The sequence below is a fragment of the Urocitellus parryii genome, chromosome 4 (assembly GCF_045843805.1).
Source record: "Urocitellus parryii isolate mUroPar1 chromosome 4, mUroPar1.hap1, whole genome shotgun sequence".
In the NCBI taxonomy this organism is placed as follows: Eukaryota; Metazoa; Chordata; class Mammalia; order Rodentia; family Sciuridae; genus Urocitellus; species Urocitellus parryii.
This window is the reverse complement of record NC_135534.1, coordinates 202,870,659-202,884,431: the sequence shown is the minus strand read 5'-3', so window position 1 is coordinate 202,884,431 and position 13,773 is coordinate 202,870,659. Positions and strand designations below refer to the sequence as shown.

Below are 13,773 nucleotides of genomic sequence, written 5' to 3'. Positions count from 1 at the left end.
GAAAGAGGAGAGCCCGGGGCCGGCCCCTCCGTCAGCAGGACGGCCGAGTGAGCCAGGCTCGTAACTGATCCCAGGACAGGGGAGAAGGAGCTCTGCCCCCGTGTGAAGAGCAGCAGGCAGAGCGAGGCAGGCTCCCACCACTGCCTGGGCACCTCCCCTCCCTGGGAGGCGTGGTCCTGAGCACGGGTGGGGACAGGACACTGGCAGGCAGCGGCCATCTCCCACTGCAGCCGCCCTGTGACTGACTGTGATAGACCCCTCTGGGGCTGAGCCCTGAATGGGTGCCGGGGACACTCCCTGGCACAGGGGGTGGAGCAGAGAGGGGCAAATAATATTCATTACCTGTTCAAGCACCCCAGTGGCCGTCCAGCACCTATGTATGTTTGTTTATTTATACCTGGAAGCCATTCTGTGAATAAAGGATCCTTTATTCATTCTGTGAATAAAGGTCCAGAGCAGGTCAGAACCGAGTCCCACCCACATTGGGGAAGAGGCCATGCTGGCTCCTGCACCGCTCATCGGCCACCACTCGCCCCCATGACACCTGGGTGCTCTGACTTCTGACCCTTTGATGCTGTTGACCCTGGCTGGGCATGCAGGACTCACGCCATCTCTGGTCACTTTGCAGATGGGGAAGCAGAGACCCTGGAGAGGATGGGGCTTGCCAAGGTCACACAGGTAGGAAGCAGTGACCCCCCAAAGCCTAACTTGTAAAACTTGGATACCAATAACAAAGCATTTTTACGTACACAGGTATAATATGTATCAAATACATAGTTTGAAAATAAACTGTGGTACACATAAATCTGTGCCACAGCACGTGTATTTGGGGTGTGTTGTGTGGACAGCACGTCTACACTGGGTGTCAGGCACACACGGTTCTCTCTGAGCTGCTGGAGACCGAAGGGCATGGATGGCGCGCACAGCCGGGATTGGGGGGCTGCTGGGCCATGGCCAGCCCGCCTTGTGAGCACACCCAGGAGCCCGCCTTGGGCTCACCTTCTGTGCTGACACAGGCAGAGGGAATTCTTCACAGAGAAGCTCCTTGAGGCGCCGAAAGGTAAGAAGATCAGAGGTGACATCACTGTCACACACACCAAGAAGGCCCCGGAGAAGGAAGAGAGGAGTGTAGCCACGGTGCCTGAGGAGTGGAGGCAGCTCCGGGCGCACCCGGGTGCTGGCAGCTGGCGCACGTCCACCTGGGCTGGTGACAGAGGGGACTGGAACTGCCTGGTGAAGTGATGGAGCTGAGCCGAGGGCAAAGGACCACCTGCCTGAGAGCTCACGCAGAAGGTCGCACAAGTTGCCCCCTCCCACTCCAGTCTTCTAGAGCACAGACTTAACCAGCGCAGAGAGAAGGCCCAGCTGGCAGGATCTCACTGCTCAGGAGGAGCAGGACTCCTGCCAGCACAGGAGGCTCTAAAGAACAGTAGAGTCAGGGGAGCCTCTGCCGGAAAGGAGAGGCCCCGACCAGGCTTCACAGATTTAACCAATCAGTGGACCAAAGATCCCGGCAGGCCGTGAGCAGCGAGCGTCAGCAGAACCTTGATGAAACTTCTTGTGTTATCCACTAGACAGGCAGAGAGGGACGAGTGGAGACTATTAAGGTTAGGAGATTGCCCACCGGCCTGGGCATCTGAGGGCAGATCAGCAGGACTGTTACCCCTGCAACCTCTCTGAAGGGCACCCAGGGCGTCACCAGCTACCTGGACAAAGACGCGTACGGGATGCCCATCTGATACGCACCTGGGGCAGCCTGGAGGGTGAGCCTAGGCTGGGAAACAGCACAGAACCCAGGAGAGAGCTCAGAAACTGGGGTCCTGGGCCACACTACCCGGCGGAGCTTACTCAGGGTTATGTAAAGTCCTGTAGTTTAGCTCCCCAAATCCAACTGATTCAACAGGATGAAAGCAACTCAGATAACAGGGAGAAAGGAAGGCAGACTTTCAATCATGTGACCTGACGGACAGCAAAGGGGAGGGCCACCAGAAAGGGCACAGTGCCACGCTCCTGGTGCCAGGTCAGGGAGCCGCTCATCTTGCTGTGCTCCAAGCGTGGTGTGGTCTCGTGTGTGGGGACTGCTTTGCACAGGGTCATCCCCAGAGCCTCCAAGGAGGCCAGGGAGGGGACTTAAAGCCTGGCCCCATGAGGCAGAGGAGAAGCAGCCATAGGCCTGATGTCCCAGGACAGTGTGAGCCTGTCCACTTTTTTTGCCATGTCCAACATACCCCAAGTCCAGCGCTGTGCCCAGCTTGTGGGAAGTGCAGCCAGACAGGGGGCACCGTCCAGATAAGACCCCACAACATTCAGGACCCACAGGAAGAGAGGCCAGACAGATCTCCCCTTTTTGGGGAGACTGTGCTGTCCTGGGGAAGAGGCATGAGGAGGTAGAACAGGAGCTGCTGACCAGGGTCCAGCAGGGCCGCTTGTTGGAGAGCCAGGGAGGGGCCTGTGGGATGTTGGCTCTACTCTCCTTCTCTGGGCAGCCTTTCTACATTTAAAGTGCCCAGCACTTGCCACACGGGATCCTTGAAACCAACGGCAGGCACTTTTCACGCGTCCCTGAAGGCGCTCCTAGATCCTCCCGGCCCTGGGGTGCCCTCGCTCCTCCCTCTCTCCCCTGGCGGCAGCCAGTGCTCCCTCTCTACTCTCCCCCCACTGAGGCGCTGTGATTGCCACTGAGCAGCCGGTCTCTCACTACCCTACTCAGGGTGTCACTCTTTGAGGACCTGGTGACATGCCCACACTGCACATGGTGGCTCTGCCAATCAGCAGGAGTGAGGGTGGAGCTTCTCGCTGAGACTTCTTGACCAGTCCCTAGTCACAACCCAGAGGCAAGGACGGTACCTGCCTTTCCTGAGCCAAAGGTGGCATTTCTGGGGCACACTGGCCCTTTCTCCAGCCCCTGTGACCCCCAGGGTGAAATACAAAGGCTCCCCCAGTCTAGGAGGGGACAGAAACTCTCACCTAGTCCAGTTCTATGATAGAGAGAAAAGGAAAGGAAACCCCGAGTCCTGCCCAGACCAGGCCACGGTCTTGCGTCAAATGACCTGACCCTCCACGCTGCCATCCCAGCTCACACTCCAGGACAATGACATGGAGGAGCAGCGGGCTGTGGGAGGATCTGCCCTGGGGTCTGGCTGGCACTGTGGGGGGCTGTGGTGGAAGAGCGTTCCTCCCAGCTCCATGGCCATGTGGCCACACCCCAGCCACGCCAGCCACTTCACCTACCTCACCTTGGAGCCTTCACAGCCCTGTCTGTGACATGGGGACGATGCCACGGCTGGCTCAGGAGGCTGCAGTGAGAGTGAGAGCAGGTCGGGGGGCACAGAGGTGGGGCCAGCGTGGAGGGAGCCTGCCCACACCTGGTTTCTGCTGGGACCAAAAGCCACACACGGGCAGGTCTCCTTTCAGCACCAGGCCAGCGTTTTCGAAAATTTCCTTTTTTTAAATTTTTGGTGGCAGTTTTAACAAAACGCTGATCCACGGCACAGAGCAACATCCAGTGGATGAAAGTAAGGACGAGCCGCAGGCTCTGAAGCGCAATTAGCATTCTCCTAAACAAACGAGCTTCAGCAGAGCTGTAATTAAGCAGGCCTGTAATTAAGTATATGCCCTTTATCATAACGATCATGCTTAAAAATGGCACGATGCATGGAACTCTGTTATTAATGCTGTAATCCCAGCTGAAGTGCGGGTACATGGAAATCAGCGTGTCAGGACTGTCAGCAGAGTGTTTGTAAAATACATTAAAGAAAAAAACCAGAAAACAATGAGCTCATTCAACTGTTCTTTTTACAATCAGGCACTACAAGTCAAGAGGATTGTGCATGCTTACAGATTCTGCAAGGTTTAAACAAATAAAGCTCTCATCTGCTGCTGTCGGGGCCCCACCCCCATTTTAAAGAAGGCAAGGGGGAGGCAGTGGTGTTTTTCCCCACCTGACCTGAATACCTGTCTGCTGTTGGGGGAAGCAGTCCCATTTGCATGCTGCATTTGTTTGGACATAAAATTGGATTCCTGCTCGAGCAGATAGTTTGCCATGAATCTGCAGGAGCCCTGCTTGGCAGCGGATGGGATTCCAGCTCCTGCCCCCGCCCTCCGGGTGGGAACTATAATTTTACTTGCCAAGGCGATCCCCCAGAGCCATCCCCGCATTCTTCCTTGAAACACACACCCTCAGGCTTCTCCAGGCTCAGCACAAACCCACCACCGACCAATTCCCAAGGGCTTCGGGCCTAGGACGGTCCCACCCTCTGGAACACCCAGAGTAGCTGTGGGCGGCTGGCCCCTGCCCGAGAGCAGCAGGGACGAGAAAATACTACAACTGATGCATGGAGTCATTTCAACATGCTTGATAAAGAGTCATAAAATCATGTGGTAAAAGTGTAACACTTGGAGCGAGACCCCATCACTAGCACCTGGGCTGCTACCTGCTCACAGTGGCCCTGAGGCTCAGCCCCTCCACGGCACCTGCGGAGGGGATGGAGAGCAGCCGGTGCCCGGCCAGCGATTTTCTGAATAAAATTAAATGCAGCGGAGGCTCAGCTGTAAATAATCAGCAACTCCAGCCCTTTTTTCTCCCGTCCTGTGATGGGGAGAGTCCTGTACCACTTGTGATGGGAAAAACACTAGCAGCTCAACAGCTTAGGGCCATTTCTCAAAATTCATTTGCAAACCAAAACCTGGAGGCCACTCCTCTGCTTTGGAGGTGACTTTACTTTGGGGCTGATCTTGGGGAGGTATTTGTAGATGCCTCCAGAGCTGCCTGCTCTGTGACATTCCAATTGAGTTTACACAAGGCCAACAACTTCCTTCTCGATCCCCAAAGTAATTTGCTCTGCCACGGTATTCATGAGCCAGAAGTGATTTATCAGCCACAGCCGGAGCCGCGGAGCCCCACGCACAAGAGGCAGCTTGGGAAGGAGGAGGAGCGCCCCAGCCAGGCCCAGCACTTGGTGGCCATGTGGCTTTGGGTGAGTCATTTACTCTCCCAGTCAGACTCTCATCTGTCACATGGGGTGATCACGCCACTCTCTTGCACTGCTGGGGGACGGGACAGCAACTGTGAAGGGCCCAGCATGGCTGGCCCCACAGCAGCCACTGATACCAGCAGCAACTGTTCCTGGGGGAGGAAGTCCCACCAGGCCACCTCCCACCACATGTGATTTAGGACAAGTGTTCTCCCTGAGCCTTTCCTTCCTCCATGGTAGGAGAAGGAAATAATAACTGGATTACCGAGAAGTTTCAATGAGATAAAAACATGAAGCCCTAGGTACAAACCTACTGCTCAGAAACTTAGGCATCACTATTTTTATTCTTACTGGACAGAGGAAAATGCCCTTCCGTGGTTGGCCCTTTTCTACCTGCTTTTATATAAAACTGCAGGTGCAGCCACATTAAACTACCTAACCCAGGAGCCTCGTGACCCATGCAAAGACCTCTGGGGGCACTGAAGCATCGTGTGAGGAGTGACTCCCTGGATCCCCACTGTGGTCCTCCCTCATCTGTCATCTCTGGGGTTACAAGTCAAGCTCAACCCAGAAGCAAGGCCCCAGCAGAGTCTGGGTGGCTTGATGCCCCCTGGAGAAGAGTCCCCAGACCAAAATAAAGCAAGCCACCCTGGGGAATGAGGTTAAGAAGCAGAGCATCCTTGCCAATGAATGTTCTCTGAGGTTCTATCTGGCATGGGCAATCTGGATCTCACGCACACACACGGATCCTCCCAGAGCCACCTCCACACAGGTGCTTGACAGGCACGGCCACCTTTATCCCCCTACCTGGCCCAAGGTCCAGGCCCAAGGCCCCACCCCTGCCCCAGGAGTCCCTCTCCCAGCCCCAGACCTCTGCTACAGACACCTGGACAGGTGCAGGAGGCTCTCTGAAAGCTAAGGGAGCAGGAGGACAGAAGGATCACACATCATGCCCAGAGAAACTAGAAACACATCAAGGACATTTCTCTAAGGAGTTTTAAACTTTATCAATATTTGATGGCTCCAGGGGCTGGGATTGTGGCTCAATGATAGAGCACTTGCCTAGCATGTGTGAGGGACTGGGTTCGAGTCTCATATAAATAAATAAATAAAGGCCCATAAATGACCAAAAAATTTAATGACTCCAGGCAGAGATCAGCTGCACTGCTCAAGGTAAAGACGAACTTCCTCTAAGGAACACTCTGCCGAGCACACGCGCTTGGGTCAGTGCTCCACCAGCCGCCACAGGGAGCAAACGCAGCAGGCCCCTGGCATGCTGGAGACTAACCACAGGTTCCGTGCTTGCAGGATCAACAGCAGAACTGAGCTGAGGGGCCAATGAGGCGTGTTCCCATGAGGAATCACAGCACTGCCTGAAACCAGCTCAGGTGTTTTTAGTCTTCATTTTCTCAACTTCAACACAGAAACACTTTCTAGAGCAGCCATGCCCACAGGGCAGCCAGGTGAGAGCATCTCTTGAACCCACAGCCTTTGGGCCCGGCGTCCTCCTTGGGCATGCCCTGATGGTGGGATGTGTACAGTCCCTGGTCCCCTCCAGCTCACTTGCCATGCATTTCCATATGTGTTTGCATGTGTTCAGAAATACAGAATTTCATGTTTGTTTTTAATAAAAATAGCATCCTAGCATAACTGTTTTACAGTTTATTTTCACTTTACTGTCAGAGAATTTTCCATAGCAGTGCCTATAGTTCTGTCTTAGTCTTGTTAACAGTTGCACAGAAATAGGGTGGAGAGACCAAGGGTCAGCTCCCAAGGAGCCTCAACTGTCATTCCAAGTGGCCTGAAGGACATCATGAGTTCCCTGGGAGGTCACTGAGGGTTTGTGGGCTGGAGAAAGACACAGACCCAGATATCAGGGATGTCATCCTTGCTGTGGGGCAAGGTGTAGATCAGAGGGGGTGAGGCTGGCACGGTGCCAGGGTGAGAGCCTGCCCTAACCTAGTGAGGGAAGCAGGTGTCAGGGAGGACTCTGCAGTGGGGACGGGAGAGAGGGCAAACAAGGGGAGTGTGGATGGGAGACTCGAGACTCGGGGCCCCTGGCTACAGAGGGCCAGGGGGGATCAAGGGCGATTCTGGGGGGCTGGCTTTCACAGTGGGAGAACAGGATGTGGGATGTGTGGAGGTGAGCGGGGAGGCAGCAGCAGTAAACCCAGGGTTCCATCTTGCCCCTGCCAGGCCGGAGGGGTTTGGGAGACACCCCAGGGAAGAAAACTGGTAAGGACAGCCTGGATGGCAATGGGAGGGATGAAGAGGCCACCAGAGAAGGGGACGCCACCTGAAAGCAAAGAGGCAGGCCCAGGACAGAGCTGAGCGATGTAAACATTAAGTTCAGGAAGAGAAGCCGGGAAAAGGCAGAAGATGCAGGGGGGCTCTGCGGCGGGGGCCACACATGGAGGAAGGAGGGTGAGCTGGTGTAATATGCAGCGCGGGCGGGCAGCTGTGTGCACACCTAGACATGTTTGTGTGCACACAGGAATGCACGTGTGTGTGCACACAGACCTGTGTCTCTCTGCTGCAGTCCAGGAAGCAATGACACCTCGGGCGGCAAGAGGCCTGGGACCCAGGCGGTTTCCCACCGCCGCCCTCCAAGGGAAACGGGGGCTTTTTGGAGAAATGGATGATTCAGGGCAGCAGGAAAAGAAAAGCCCAGGATGTCTTCCAAGGCCAGAAAGTAATGACATCCTCAAAGAATCACGCAGCAGCCAGGACACGGGAGCCAGCTGCAGGGGCCCCGCCGAGCGTGAACAACCGGCCCACACCCAGACGAACAAGCAGACACGCCTGCGAGCCACTGGGGACAAGGGAAAGCTCTTCTTTACCACCAAGCGCCAACCACTGACCAACCACCTGCGGATGGCGCAGTGACAAACCCCACAGGGGCTAGAGCTGGCGGGTGAAGTAGGACAGGAGCAAGCCACTGGCATGGCCCTGGGCATCCTGACACGTCGAACAGTCATGGACAGAGAGGAAGGAGCTCCACAGAGAAGTAGCCCAACAAATACCTCCTTAGCAGGGGACCAAGCTAACGTCACCAGTCCTGGGCACTGCCAACACCACAGGCTCCTCCTCCTGTGCACTGGGAGGGACAGCGCGGCTTCCATGCTGTCCCCGTGGTGTGTAATATGAACCCGGTCACTGAGACAGCGAGCAAGCGCCAAGTGCAGGTCACCAATGTGTAAGACAAGACTCTCACCATGGGACCTCACAGCCTCCTCACGAGGTCCCCAGAAGGGTGACGTGAGGTTAAAGTTAGCTCAATCAAATCTCATTTCCCACAAAGTCAGGGGCACATGCTTGGTGCTCAAGGATGCAATGGGGTGTCCACCCCAGCGCCAATGCCCGATTTTTAGGAATTACTTTAGACACTAGATTTCCCTGTCTCTTGGGGCCCGTGGAAAGTGCTCTGCAGTCGATGGAACTCAACAACACGACGCTGGCCCTTCTTCCCTAGCAACTGCCTGGCACCAGCCAGGAACCGCTGGAGTCAGGACCAGACATCTTCTTTGGGAACAGGCCGTGGTGGTGGATTAAAAAAGCCGTCAGTCGCTAGTCCCTCCTATTCTCATATGCACGCCCCTTGCCATATGACTTTGTCCCTTCTTCCACCAAGAAGTGTGGCCCATTTCTTCACCCCTTGAATCTGGGTCTGGCCATGAGACTTGTTTGCCTAACAGGACATTGGCACGTGTAACCAGCAGAGACTTAACGCCACGAACAGGGCTTGCCTGCTCGACTGTGGAGGCTGGGTGGCCGCGTGGGGACCGGAGAAGCTTCCTGGGAGATGAGACGCCACGTGGGACAGCTTCAGTTGGCCACACTAATGGCCTGTCAACTCTCCCATAGGTAGGCGAGGCCATCCCTGACCATCTAGTCCAGCAGGGCTGGCCACACCAGAGTAACCACCCCCTTACCCAAAGGACCAGGGGAGACTGTAAAGGCGGCTGTTTTAAGCCCCCAGTCTCAGGGTGGTCTGTACACAGCAAACACACACACACCAGTGGGGGGCGGGTTGCATCTTTGAGAGGAAATCCAGACGTTTCCAGAAACTGACTTCTTTGTGTTATCTTTACATCACCACCAAGCCTCTCCCTCTGACTAGCCCGGGGGAGAGAGAAGCAAGGACTCAGGGGGAGAAGGCATGTCAAATGCTCGTCCCATGTGTTAGCTGTGACTGCCACCACACCAAGGTATACAGACACCAAGGGAAGGTGTTGTGGACCAGCTGCTGGATGGGACCATCCTGCCCCCCACAATCTGGGGCCACTATGCATTTAGAGCTCCATGACAGTTGTGTCTCTAGCTCCTAGAGTAGTGCCTGGCACTGAACAGAATCTGCACATAACTGCTGAATAAAAACAATGAGAAGCCGGGCTCGGTGGCCCACGCCTGTCATCCCAGAGGCTTGAGAGGCTGAGGCAGGAGGATGGAGAATTCGAAGCCAGTCTTAGCAAAAGCAAGGGGCTAAGCAACTCAGTGAGCCCCTGTCTGTAAATAAAATACACAACAGGGCTGGGATGTGGCTCAGTGGTCAGGTGCCCCTAGGTTCAATCCCAGTACCATTGCCCCCCCACTCAGAAAAATTTAAAAAATGACAATGAGAAGATGCTTGGCCTTGGAGTCAGGGGCCCAGGTGTAGGACTCAGAGTCCCGACCTGTGGGTCAAAGGCTTGGGCTCGACAGGTGACTGTCGTCCCTGTGCTCATCTGCCGGGGGGCAAGAGGTCACCGTTGCCTGCTGCCCCTCCCACTCGGGCTCTGATGGGACCAGTCTGAGGGGTGGGCTCAGGGCCTCAGTGTTTGTCAAGGCTCCCTACTGCCCCTTGGTTCAGGAATTCCTGGGCTGGACGAGGTCTGAAGTCCAGCTCTAACATCCTCCAAGCTCACCAAGATGTACTGGGGCCTGGTGCCTGAGGATGCGATTTACCGAGTCCACCAAGTTGCCTGGTTGCAGGAATAGCGGACCTCTGCTCCTTGCCAAATCCACCCACAGGGGTCTTAAACACAGCACCTGCAGGAAATAGCTGGACCCAGGCCTGGTGACCCCTTGCTTCCCCAGGACCAAAGGGCAGGAGAGACAGGTCTTAGATCCCAAGCCCACGCGGGTGGTGCTCCTGCTTCAGAGCTCGGCACAGCGCAGCTGTCGGGCCAGAAGAGAGCTCTGCTTCTAAATGGGAATCCTTCAGGATGCTGTGACAAAGGGACCATCTGAGTCCCTTTACTCTGATCTAATCGCCGTTCACCTGCAGTAAGACAGCAGGCTTGAGTTCAGCACAAACTGGAAAGGCACAGTCGAGTTACAAATCAGTGGATTTGAAGAGCCTAGCCGTGGGTGGAGAAAAGAAAAGGTTCAAACTGTGATGGTTTGGTACCAGAGCCCGGGATCATCTGACCCTGACCAGCGGGCTCAGGCTCCCCAGGCCCTGGGGTCCCTCCGCAGCACTGAGCCTGAAGGAGGAGCGTGAGCCCTAGAGGACAGCCAACCAGGGGTCACTGCCTATGAGGACCAGGCCTCCACCACCCTGAGCGCCCGAGTGCTTCCCAGAGGCCGCTGTGGTGACAGACGGGCACACGCCACGTAGAGAAACCTGCCAACAGCAGATCTGGCCGTGGGCTAAATCCCAGCTACGTTTCCCATAGGCCTCGACTGCTGGGGTGCATTCAACAGGGTCATCATTCAACAACCTGAGGGGGAAGAAAACGTTTCTAGGCTGACGTCCCCCCACTTGTTAGGAAGCTCAAACACTGGCCTCCCGGGTCACACCAGATACCTGGCTGTCCTACACGGTGCTGCTAGGCTCGGGGCACCTGGTCACGGTGGACATGGCTGACGGTCCTTGCACAGTGAACACGCAGGGCTGGCGTGGAGCTCAGGGAAATGAGTGTCCCACCTACACGGAGGGGCATGTCCAACTGGCTGAATCTTCCAGAAACACTTCTATGTCAAGGACTTCTTTTGGAAGCAGTACAAGCCTCAGCCACCAGGACACCAGCTCTCTGGGTCCTGGTGACGAGGGATGAAAGAACAGCTGGAGACAGAGCCCTGACTGAAGTGACATCCACTTTGATTTGGAAATACCAGGGACTGTGCTGCCTTCTATCCAGTTGTCTGTCTAGGAAGTACAATGCCATAAATTACCCCGATTTCAGATTTAATATTAACCTTTAAAGGGCATGCCACAAAAAACCCGTATCCTCTAAATATTGGTTGTTAGTTCACTTTGTAGGTCTTTCAGGGAAAATAGGTGTGAGGCTGCCACCGTCTCTGACTGTACCTGTCATGTATATCTCCTGCCACCTGACAGTAATTCCAAGGGAACGCAGCAGTCCCAAGAGCGAACAATTCAGCCAGCCACTCTAGCTGCGGTCTAAGCGCAACCTTAAGACTTAATAATAGAGCCTGTGAGTATTACTCTAATTTCCAGAGCTGATGAACTTTCAGAGGCAACATGAGTTGAAATAATGAGCGCAGAGATGACAAAGGATTTTAATCCATGGTTCTTTGAACTATCCAGTATAATAAGCACTTGTTCCTTTCTACAATGGGCACATAAAAGAGAAATCTAAATAATAATTGCTGTAATTATCTTGAAAAATATGCAGAGATTAATGGTGATTATGAAAATCTGTATAATTGTTCTCTGAAATCATCGCTGATCAAGTGGTATCTCGAGATGGCCGCTGCCAGAGGACTTGTGACACTGCGCTCCAGGTGGGTGCGGGAACACGACACTCTGGCTCTCTCCCTGCGGAATGTTACCCCGTGTTTACCAAGTCGGTTTTCATCCTGCCCTGGCCTGCGTTTTAACTCTTCCTACCAGTGCCCGAAGAGGTTTCCGAGGCACCCTTAATGGGATGCGGGTGTCACTGTGGTTCAAAGCCCCAAGTTCAACTTGTTATTTATTCAAATAATTAATTACTCTTGTATCCATCGAGCAGTTTGTCATGACACATTAATGACTTGATAGACTTCCATGAACTGGTGAACACAGAACAGCAGAGCGTTTTTATCGTCATTTAATTTTAAAACGATCCTGTGTGAAATTATCTCGTCGTGAGTGATGGGCGCATAAAGAACCGACTCAGCAGAGCCCCTTTTGGATCATTGCTTTATTAATGGTAACGTCAGGGAAATGAAAAATGCTAACATTGTCATATTCCGCTGCTGGGTGGAGATGGATGGTGGGGAGTGGGTGAGGGCTCCGTGGACTCTCTCCATGGGCACGAGCCCGCCCTGGGGCCACAGCCTGCAACCCTTGCCCACCGGCCACCGCCTTGCCCAGGCCCCCCCTTTGCATTTATAGCCCCTGACGTCTACTACTTTGTGTATGTGGGCTTCTCTTTTTTCTGAACTTGAATTTTCCATAAAGCACCCTCACGAAAACATTTCGCTTTATTGCTTTGAACATTAAACGTTATTAATCCAATAGAAAAACGTTAAAGATATTGCTGTCACCTTTAAATGTGAAATGATATTAGGAGCTAAAAAATGCTGGGTTAGTGGAAAAGATGTTCCCTTAGCCTCTTCCGAGTCTTGAGCTGGGCTGATGATAAAATGAACTTTCTGCATGGCTCACAGCGCAACATCTGCTTAAGAGAGACTTCCGCTCGGCTCTTCTTCTCCTCTTCTAATATGGTGGAAACTGTTTCTTGACTGTTTTAATTACAAACTATGCACGCTGCTCCCCAGCAGTGCGATTCAAAGACTGCAGACGTAGCTGGCGATCCCGGCGGGGCCACCAGCACCAGCCCGTGGAACTGTGGGCTGCTGTGACAGCTGCGCAGGTCCACAGAGGGACAACCAGGAACAGGGGACCGGGAGCCAGGTGCTGCTCCTGGCCTCCTGGATGAACTCCCAGGAATGGCTTTACCACTGTCCCTGCCCTGAACACAGGTCCCCAGGGCTTTAGTTCTCAAAGAGGGCAGTGGCAGCAGGCGCGGCTTCCCCTGCTGGGCTGTAGGCTGCCACTTTCTGTGCACTGACTGAATCCTCACAATGACCCTCAAGAGTGAGATGGGTGTGGACGTGCACATTGCCACCATCAATGACAATGATGGTGTTACTGACACCCAGGTGAGGGCGGCCAAGCTATTGCGGAGTCACATGGCTAGCAGAGGTGGAGCCTGGTTCTTTCCTGCCCCACAGCCAGTGGCTATGGGCTCTGCCCAGAGGTCTCTGCTACGGGGGCCCCTGCGGCACAGTGCCCATGTCCACGGGGTGCTGAGGTCTAACCCCCCTGGCCCTGCCTGGCGTCCTGACTCTGCATCCCCTGCAGTAGAAGGGGAATTAGAAGCAGCGGAGTCCAAGCAGATGCTTCCACCAGAGATGGCAAGTGGCAAGTGTCACAAAGGCAGAGCCCTGGGGGTGGACACTGGCACACCTGCAAATACACCCTAGTTTTTCTGGCAGCAAAACTGCCTCACGCAGTGAGTGCTGGTTGAAATGGGATGCCAGAATCCCCACACACAAGTCATGGCAGGGGACAGGTCCCAAGCAGCATAGGGAGGGTGGCTTGTTCTGTGGAATGCCTTTCTTTGCAGAAAGAGACACTGAGGCTACGTGGTCACAATTTTCCCAGGGTCTGGTGAGCTGGCAGCAAAACTGTCTCAGGAAGTGAGTGCTGCTCACCACATGGGGAGCAGAGCCTCTTTCACCCCACTGGGCAGGGAGCCACTGAGCGCTTGGGTGAGGGTCTTGCACTGTAGGGTCTCAGTGCAGTTCTGTGGAGCTTTTCTGCACAAGCAGAGCTCCTGGTTACCTGTAAGGGCCCTGTGCTGGGGCA

The 13,773-nt window shown here is 54.5% G+C and overlaps 1 protein-coding gene across 3 annotated transcripts in view; it reads right to left on the bottom strand.

Moving 5' to 3' along the window:
• Mvb12b (multivesicular body subunit 12B) overlaps positions 1 to 13,773 on the bottom strand; it is a 164,512-nt gene that overhangs the window by 21,915 nt on the left and 128,824 nt on the right. The window lies entirely within an intron of this gene.